At 39.9% G+C, this 8177-nt stretch overlaps 1 long non-coding RNA gene across 1 annotated transcript; it reads left to right on the forward strand.

Annotated features, from left to right (window-relative positions):
* Positions 1–2276: 2276 nt before the first annotated feature.
* LOC107821767 (uncharacterized) lies at positions 2277–7155 on the forward strand. The gene is made up of 2 exons (XR_001656231.2): positions 2277–2840; positions 6884–7155. It is a non-coding gene; the product is annotated as an uncharacterized LOC107821767 (long non-coding RNA).
* Positions 7156–8177: the final 1022 nt, after the last annotated feature.

Consider the following 8177-nt stretch of genomic DNA (forward strand, 5'->3'; position numbering starts at 1 on the left):
CTCCCCATGACCCAAACACCTTTATAATGATCCGAAAAATGATCTTCGATACAGTTTTCTTTCAACTAAACTAAATCTAGCAGCCTTAGTTCGAAGGGCCCTTGATTCTTTGGGATGCAGTGGCAATTTCCCTTTTTGAAAGTAATCTATGTATTTTTTTCTCCAATCCCAAGTCAAGCTTGTTTAGGTTACCTTGGCATGGCTTCTATCACCGAGCTCATCAATTGCACCACTGTTCTGGGTTTAAATTTATTGGAGTCAACTAGCGACCCTGGATTAGCCAATGCATCGACCTCGTTATTATGATCTCGAGGCACATGTTATAGTATCCATTCTTTGAACTGATGTAACATAGCTTGTAATTTATCCAAGTATCTCCACATCCATTCTTTTTTTATTTCAGATGTTCCATTAACTAGGTTAACCAAGCGGAGGAAATCGTACTTGGCTTCAGTCACCTTAGCCCTCAAGCTCTTTACTTGTTTTAGACCTGCAATTATAGCCTCATATTCAACTTCATTGTTAGTTAATCTCACAATTCTAATGCACTGCCTTATTACATTACTCGTTGGTCACTTTAGTATGATTCCCAACCCGGACCCTTTTGCATTGGAAGCACCATCCGTGAATAGGGTTCAGAACCCCCGAGTTAGTCCCCGAGGCAAGTAATAATTCTTTCTTGACCTCGGGGATCAAGGCTGGTGTGAAGTCGGCCACGAAGTCTGCCAAAATGTGAGACTTTATAGATGTTAGGGGTTTGCACTCAATATCATACCTGCTGACCTCTATGGCACATTTTTCTAGCCGACCCAAAAGCTCGGGTTTATGCATAACATTCCTTAGCAGATGCGAGGTCACAAAATATATAGGGTAACATTGAAAGTATGATTTTAGTTTCCTAGACGTGCTTAATGAGGCAAGCGTTAATTTCTCTAGGTGTGGATACCTCATTTCGGTATCACCTAGGGTTCTACTAACATAATAGATAGGAAACTGTGTACCTTCCTCTGGACCACGACACCACTTACCGCTACCTCAGAGACTACCAAGTAGAGGACTTGATAAATGTCGTTTGAGTTCTTCTACAACCCGCTAGCATTCTGGGGTCCAAGAGAAATTGTTCTTTTTCTTTAGTAACAAGAAGAATAAGTGACTCTTATCCAATGACCTAGAAACAAATCAGCCAAATGCAGCTATCCGCCTGGTCAATCTATGTACCGCCTTGGTGTTGACAACTACGGTGATATATTCTATGGCCTTTATTTTATCCAAGTTAATCTCTATCCCTTGATTAGATACCATGAAACCGAGGAACTTACCCGAGCCAACTCCGAAGGCACACTTCTCCGGGTTCAGCTTCATGCTGTATTCCTTTAGTATGTCGAAGGTTTCCTGCAAATGTTTCAAATGGTCCTCTGCTCGCAGGGACTTAACTAATATTATCAATATAAACCTCCATTGAGTTCCCTATTTGTTCCTCGAACATTCAGTTAACTAGGCGTTGATATATGGCACTGACATATTTTAATCTAAATGGCATCATGTTATAACAATAAGTGTCAAACTTAGTTATGAAAGAAATCCTCTCTCGGTCGCTCGGGTCCATCCGTATTTGGTTGTACCCGGAGTATGCATCAAGAAAATTCAATGTCTCATGCCCAGCCATTGCATTGATCATTCAGTCGATGTTAGGCAAAGGAAACGAATCCTTCGGGCATTGTGAGCACCTAATTTTTGCCCCGCGTGAAAATTACTCCAAAAAATAGACCAAAAATAATTTTAACGGATTTTAGGAGTTTTGCTTTATTTAGTTGCATTTCTTGCATTTTTAGTATCTTAAAATCATAGAAAAATGATAAAAATTATCACATTTTAATTTCATGACATCTTAGGTTTAATTTGCATTTTTAGGAATTAGTCACTCTTTAATTATTAGAATTAATACTTAAAAATCAAACAAAATAATCTTTTAAAATTTTACATGCATTTGTTAATAGATAAATAGAATTAATTTTTGCTAATTAGATTTAAGTTAGGTTTTAATTTAGGATTTAATTTGTTAGAACTTAAAATCAAAAGAAAAATAAAGAAAAAAGAAGTAGATTTGGTCTTTTGATTTCATTTGGGTCAGCTTAATTTGAATCCCAAATATCTTGACCCATGAGCCCTTTTAGAAATAAAGATAATATATCAGCCGTTAAAACTCTTTCAATTCAAAGGTTGAGATTCATTTTCTTCCTCACCTATAAAATACACATTACTCCCAAACCCTAACCTAATTTTCTCCAACTCTAAGACACAACCATAGAATCCCCCAAAAAAATTCGACCCTCTCTTGTCAAAAGAAAACCAGCGACAGACCTCCCCCCCTCCACACAAAAATGTTGCTAATTCGCTAAACTCCACAACCGTTTCCCCTCCCCCTTCAGAAAATCTATATCTTCTTTTCCCAAAAGATTTAAAAAAATATATTCCATAAGATATCTAAGTGGACAACCACCAAACCCAAGATTTCTTTTCTAATCTCTCTTAAATGAGAGATATGGCAGAACCCCAAAAAAGAGACCCCCCCCCTCCTTCCTAAAAAAGAAGATGGCAAATCTCTCATTTTTCAAAAGAAATTGGCCCCCTCACTAGAGTGACGGAATTGTAAGCCTAGTTGAAGGTATTTTTCAGTCAAAGGTGTGGTCTCCGTTCGAGTTTACGGCAAGGTTTCTAACATGCGTTCGTTGAGGTTTTCAGCGAGAATTTTCTGTCCATGTCCTGTTTTCCTTTTATTGCTAGACTGGACAACCGCTTGGCTTATTATACATTGAATTGGAGTTTTCAACTAATACAAGGTCCTTCTTTCCCTCTCTCAATATTTCTGCTTTTTATTTCTATGATATTTGCTGGAATTTTGTCAACATTAATTAATGAATGTTTAAGCTAAAATAATATTTTTGTTATTATGTGGCTACAAATATGCTAAAATCGTGAAGCTAAAGTTGTTTCATGGGTTTGACACATTTGTTTAGTTTTAAAAGTTTGATGTCATATATAGTGATATCTTTAAATATTTTCTTCAAGTTATTTATTTCATGTGCAATCCATTTGAATGCTTGAGATATGGACGTCACACCTAGAATAATATTTGATGAACATATATTTTGGTCAGATAAGATTTGAAAAAAGGAGCAAAATCGGGTAACTCAAATGGTTTGGAGTTGGGCCGTTGGGTGGTTTTGAAATATAGTATTTATGTTTTTATTTGAAATTGAGAAGGTTTAGACCCTATAATAAGTTTGGGGCTTTAGTTGTTGGGTTGTAGAATGTTGATACATGCTGGCCAATTTATTCCAATACCCAGCTCATCTTTTCTTTTTTGCAATAGCTAAAATCATACATATCTTTCCCCAATGTTATATCCATAAATCACGACATCACAACAATCTCAAAGTAGCTTAAGAATAATAGATGAATATTGTAGCTTGCTTTAGGTGCGATTAATGATTAATAAATTATAATGATGAATATGGGTACGGTTCCCGTGGCATAGTCACGATACTTAATCCCCAATTCGGGTGTGCATTTCATGTGACCCGACCATAACTTCGAACAATAATAAAATACACATGTTGTAGATCGTGGGTACGGTTCCCATGATGCGATTCACAATATGTACAAAAACAAACAAGTGTACAGCAATCGTGACTTGTTCCAGAAATAACTCCATAAATCATTAAAAGCGGTATAAAGTTAAAAATACGCAATAGGTTTAAAACATGTAATAAATCAGATAATTAGGCCAATTATTAATAGTTGAGCAATCGTGCTAAAACCTTGAAACTCGGGAATGCCTAAAACCTTCTCCCGGGTTAACAGAATTCCTTACCCGGTCTTCTGTGTTCGCGGATTAAAAATAGAGTCAATTTTTCTTGATTTGGGATTTAAAATAAACCAGTGACTTGGGACACCATAAATTATTCCAAGTGGCGACTCTGAAATAAATAAAATAATCTCATTTTTATTAATGTCACTTAAAATGGAAAAACTCTCTTATATCCCCTTGCGGAAAAAAGGAGGTGTGACAACTCTGGCGACTCTGATGGGGAAAAAGCCCAGAACCTCTGGTTCAGGTTCAAGAATTTGAGCTTAGAATAACTGTTATAGTTGACTTTATTTATTATCTAATTTACTACGTGTTTGAGCCTATTGTGTTAACTGCCGCTTTTTACCGCTTTGATTTTCTTTGAACTGTATATAAACTGTTACGAAACCCTTCTTCTCTCTGAGTATTCTAAATCTTCTGGAAAGTGCACGCTGGCGTGACTTCTTTTCTGTTAGAGTCATGCCCTAATTTAGAACAAGGTTCAGATCAGTTACAAAGTCAGATAGCCTTTTGGTTACCGGTAGTTGCCCCCTTGGCTCGAGTTGTCCGCTCGAGTAAGCCAGGTCTAGAACAATATGTCTAGGTTTTTGTAATGACCCGACCGGTTATTTCATGAGTTACCGCTATGTTTCCCCTATTTCAGTTGTATTTTTGTATTACCGGGTTGGTTGGCTTGGGTTCGGAGAGGTTTTGGTAAAGTTTGAGACACTTAGTCTCTTTTGAAGAAGCTTAAGTTGGAAAAGTCAACCGGATGTTGACTTATGTGTTGAAGGGCTTGGATGTGAGTTCTGATGGTTCAGATAGCTTCGGGAGGTGATTTGGGACTTAGGAGCGTGATCGAAATGTGTTTTAGAGGTACAAAGTAGATTTAGGCTTGAATTGGCGAAATTGGAATTTTGACGTTTCCGGTTGATAAGTGAGATTTTGATATTGGGGTCGGAATGGAATTCCGGGAGTTGCAGTAGGCCTGTTCTGTTATTTGAGATGTGTGTGCAAAATTTCAGGTCATGCGGACATGGTTTGGTAGACTTTTTGATCAAAAGCGTAATTCAGAAGATTTTGGGAACCTTAGGATTGAATACGATGTGTTTTGGTTGATTCGATGTTGTTCGAGGTGTTATCAAGATTGATATAAGTTTGAATAGTAGTATATGACTTTTTTGTGCTTTTGGTTGAGGTCCTGGGGGCCTCGGTGTGATTTCGGATGGTTGACGAAAAGTTTGAAGTTTTTGTAAAGCTGCAGAATTTTTCTGCTTCAGTTGTTTCCGCAACTGTGGATTGGGGACCACAGGTGTGACACCACAGATGCGAAGCGAGGACCATATGCGGCCAAGGATTCAAAGGAGAGTAGTTACAGATGTGGAGTGCTTAGCTCGCCGTAGGTGCGGTTATTTGATCCCATATGCGACTTTGGGCGTATAAGTGGAAACTGCAGGTGCGGTGGTCAAGACCACAGAAGCGGTAAAAGGGCCGCAGGTGCGAAAAGCCTGGGCCAGAAGGTATAAAAGAATTCCTTCGCGATTTTTTAGTTTTTCTTCACTATTTCAAGTTGGTTTTGGAGCTTTTTGAGAGTTTTTGAAGAGGGATTCAAGGGATAGCGTCTGGAGGTAAGATTTTTGAACCTAATAATCGATCATATGGCATTATTTCACTGATTTGGCCTAAGATTAATAGAAATTAAGGGTTAAAAATTGGAAAACTAGGGTTTGGTATTGGAGACCTTAACTTGAGGATTTGAGGGGTCATTTGTGGTCAGATTTTGGGACTTTTGATATGTATGAACTCATGGGGAGACAAAGAATCTATTGATGTAAATTTTATCGAATTCCGAGACGTGGGATCGGGGGTCGGGTTTTGGTTAATTTTGGGATTTATGGTGTAAATTGATTATTTTCCCATGGGCTTTGTTCCCTTAGCATATTTTGACATCGTGATTCTGATTTTGGATAGATTCGATGCGAGTTGAGGCCGATTCGAGGGGAAAAGGCGTCGCGGGCTAGATTTTGGATCAGATTAAAGTGAGTAATGATTGTAAATATTTTCCTGAGGGTATGAAACCCTGGATTACACATCGTTGTGCTATATTGAGGTGATGCAGATGCTAGATAACGAGCGTGGGGTCATGCACCGTTGGGGATTGTAACTTAGTCCTTCCCGAATGATTGTTTTACCGAGTAATTGATTGAAAACTTTTTACTATCATCATGTTTTGGGATGAATGCCATATTTGGGCCTCGTGCCAACTATTTGGATCCTTAGGGTATTTTTACTGTTATTTCCTCACTGTTTTGATTTTATATCTATTCTCAGTCATGCTATATTATATTGTCTTCATAATTCAGCCATGTTTACTCTGTTTTAATACTTTAAATGATATTTTGGGTTGAGCATCATATTTTACTGTGCCCGAGTGGCTTTTAGAGATTTCTGACTGAGTAAGGCCGAGGGCCTATGTTGTGAGGATACTTTTGGGTTGGGCTATATGTTGCAACAGTGATACACTGATTTGTGATTATGAGGCCGAGGGCCCGAGATTGTACGCCACAAGGTGGCTTGTTGATATGAGGCCGAGAGCCTACTGATTATGCCACGAGATGGCTTGATGTTGCGCTTGGGCTGTAAGGGGCCCCTCCCGGAGTCTGTACATCCCCAGTGAGCGCGGGCACCCATTGTGATATGAGATATAGCCCGAGGGGTTGGTGTTGTTCCATGTTATTGCCCGAGGGGCTAATTCTGTTAACATTGTGCCTGAGGGGCAGATTTTATGTGTTTATCTATTCTAGCTGCTTTTCATTTAATTGTTTAGCTGTTAAAAAGATGTTTTAAAGAAACTTATTTTGAACTAAGTCGACTTTATATGTTTTCACTGTTTCATTACTTTTATTGGTCTTACACTGCTTCTTTATAGCATGTTGATATATTTTTACGTGATTTCTTATCGCTCAGTCTTCATTTATTGTTATTACTCAATGAGTTGGAGTACTCACTTTACTCCATACACTCTGTGTGCAGATTCAGGCGCTTCAAGTCCTGCTAGCGAGGGTTGATAGCTTCCAACAGATTTTCGGAGTCTACTAGGTAGCTGCTCGGCGTTCGCAGCCCAGTGTTTCTCCCTCTTATCATTATTTCTTTCCCTTGTACTGGATTTTGTAATAGACTATGTAGTCCCTTTTTTCGTATTCCTAAACTATGTTAAATGCTCATGACTGGTGACACCCCAATGCCGGTTAGTGTTGGTCTTTCTGCAAATTATACTATTTCATTGTTTCTTTTTGGGATTTAAATATGTTAATGACTTAATTGTACTATTTTAATTGTTTAAAATGAATTGGGTGTTGTGTCAGCTAGCCTTATCTTCACGAGAGGTGCCATCACGACCGGGTCCGGGTTTAAGGTCGTGACAAGTTGGTATCAAAGCCTAGGTTACATAGGTCGCACGAGTCATGAGCATGTTTAGTAGAGTCTCACGGATCGATACGGAGATGTTTGTATTTATCCTCGAGAGGCTGCAGAACCTTTAGGAAAAAAAACTCCATATTCTTGAAATTCTTGTCGTGTGAATCTGTTGATCCGAGTACGAAACTTCTATTATTCTATTCTCTCACAGATGGTGAGGACACACGCTACTGGTCAGGATCGACGACCACCAGTACCACCAGCTGTGGACACTAGAGGCCGAGGACGTGGTTGTGGTCGCGGTAGGGGTAGGGGTGTGGCCCGTATAGTAGCTAGGGCAGCACTTGCAGATCCACCAGCCTCCCCAATGCAGGATCGGGTCCCAGTTGTGGACTCTCCAGCAACACCAGCTCAGGCACCAGCTGTGCCCATTGTGATTCCGGGTCTTTAGGAGGCCTTGGCTCAGATTCTATCAGTATGCACTGGCCTAGCTCAGGCGGTCTTAGTTACTACAGCCGCAGCTACTTCTCAGGCCGGGGGAGGCACTCAAACTCCCGCCACTCGCACACTTGAGCAGGTCGTGTAGGGACTTCAGACATCGGGGGCACATCCATCCCAGCCAGTTGCAGCTGCTAGGACTATGTAGCTCCTGCCATGCCAGAGGACGAGAAGCATAGGTTGGAGAGGTTTGGTAGACTTCAGCCTCCAACTTTCAGTGGTGGACAGGGCAAGGATGCCCAGGATTTCTTGGATAAGTGTTAGAGGATTCTTCGCACAACGGCTAATTTGGAGACCAGCGGGGTCACTTTCACTACTTTTTAGTTTTCTGGAGCTGCCTTCACTTGGTGGGAGGCTTATGAGAGGCATAGGCCTGTTGGTGCAGCACCCCTAACCTGGCAGCAGTTCTCCG

Source organism: Nicotiana tabacum, chromosome 3, assembly GCF_000715075.1.
Source record: "Nicotiana tabacum cultivar K326 chromosome 3, ASM71507v2, whole genome shotgun sequence".
NCBI classification, from domain to species: Eukaryota; Viridiplantae; Streptophyta; class Magnoliopsida; order Solanales; family Solanaceae; genus Nicotiana; species Nicotiana tabacum.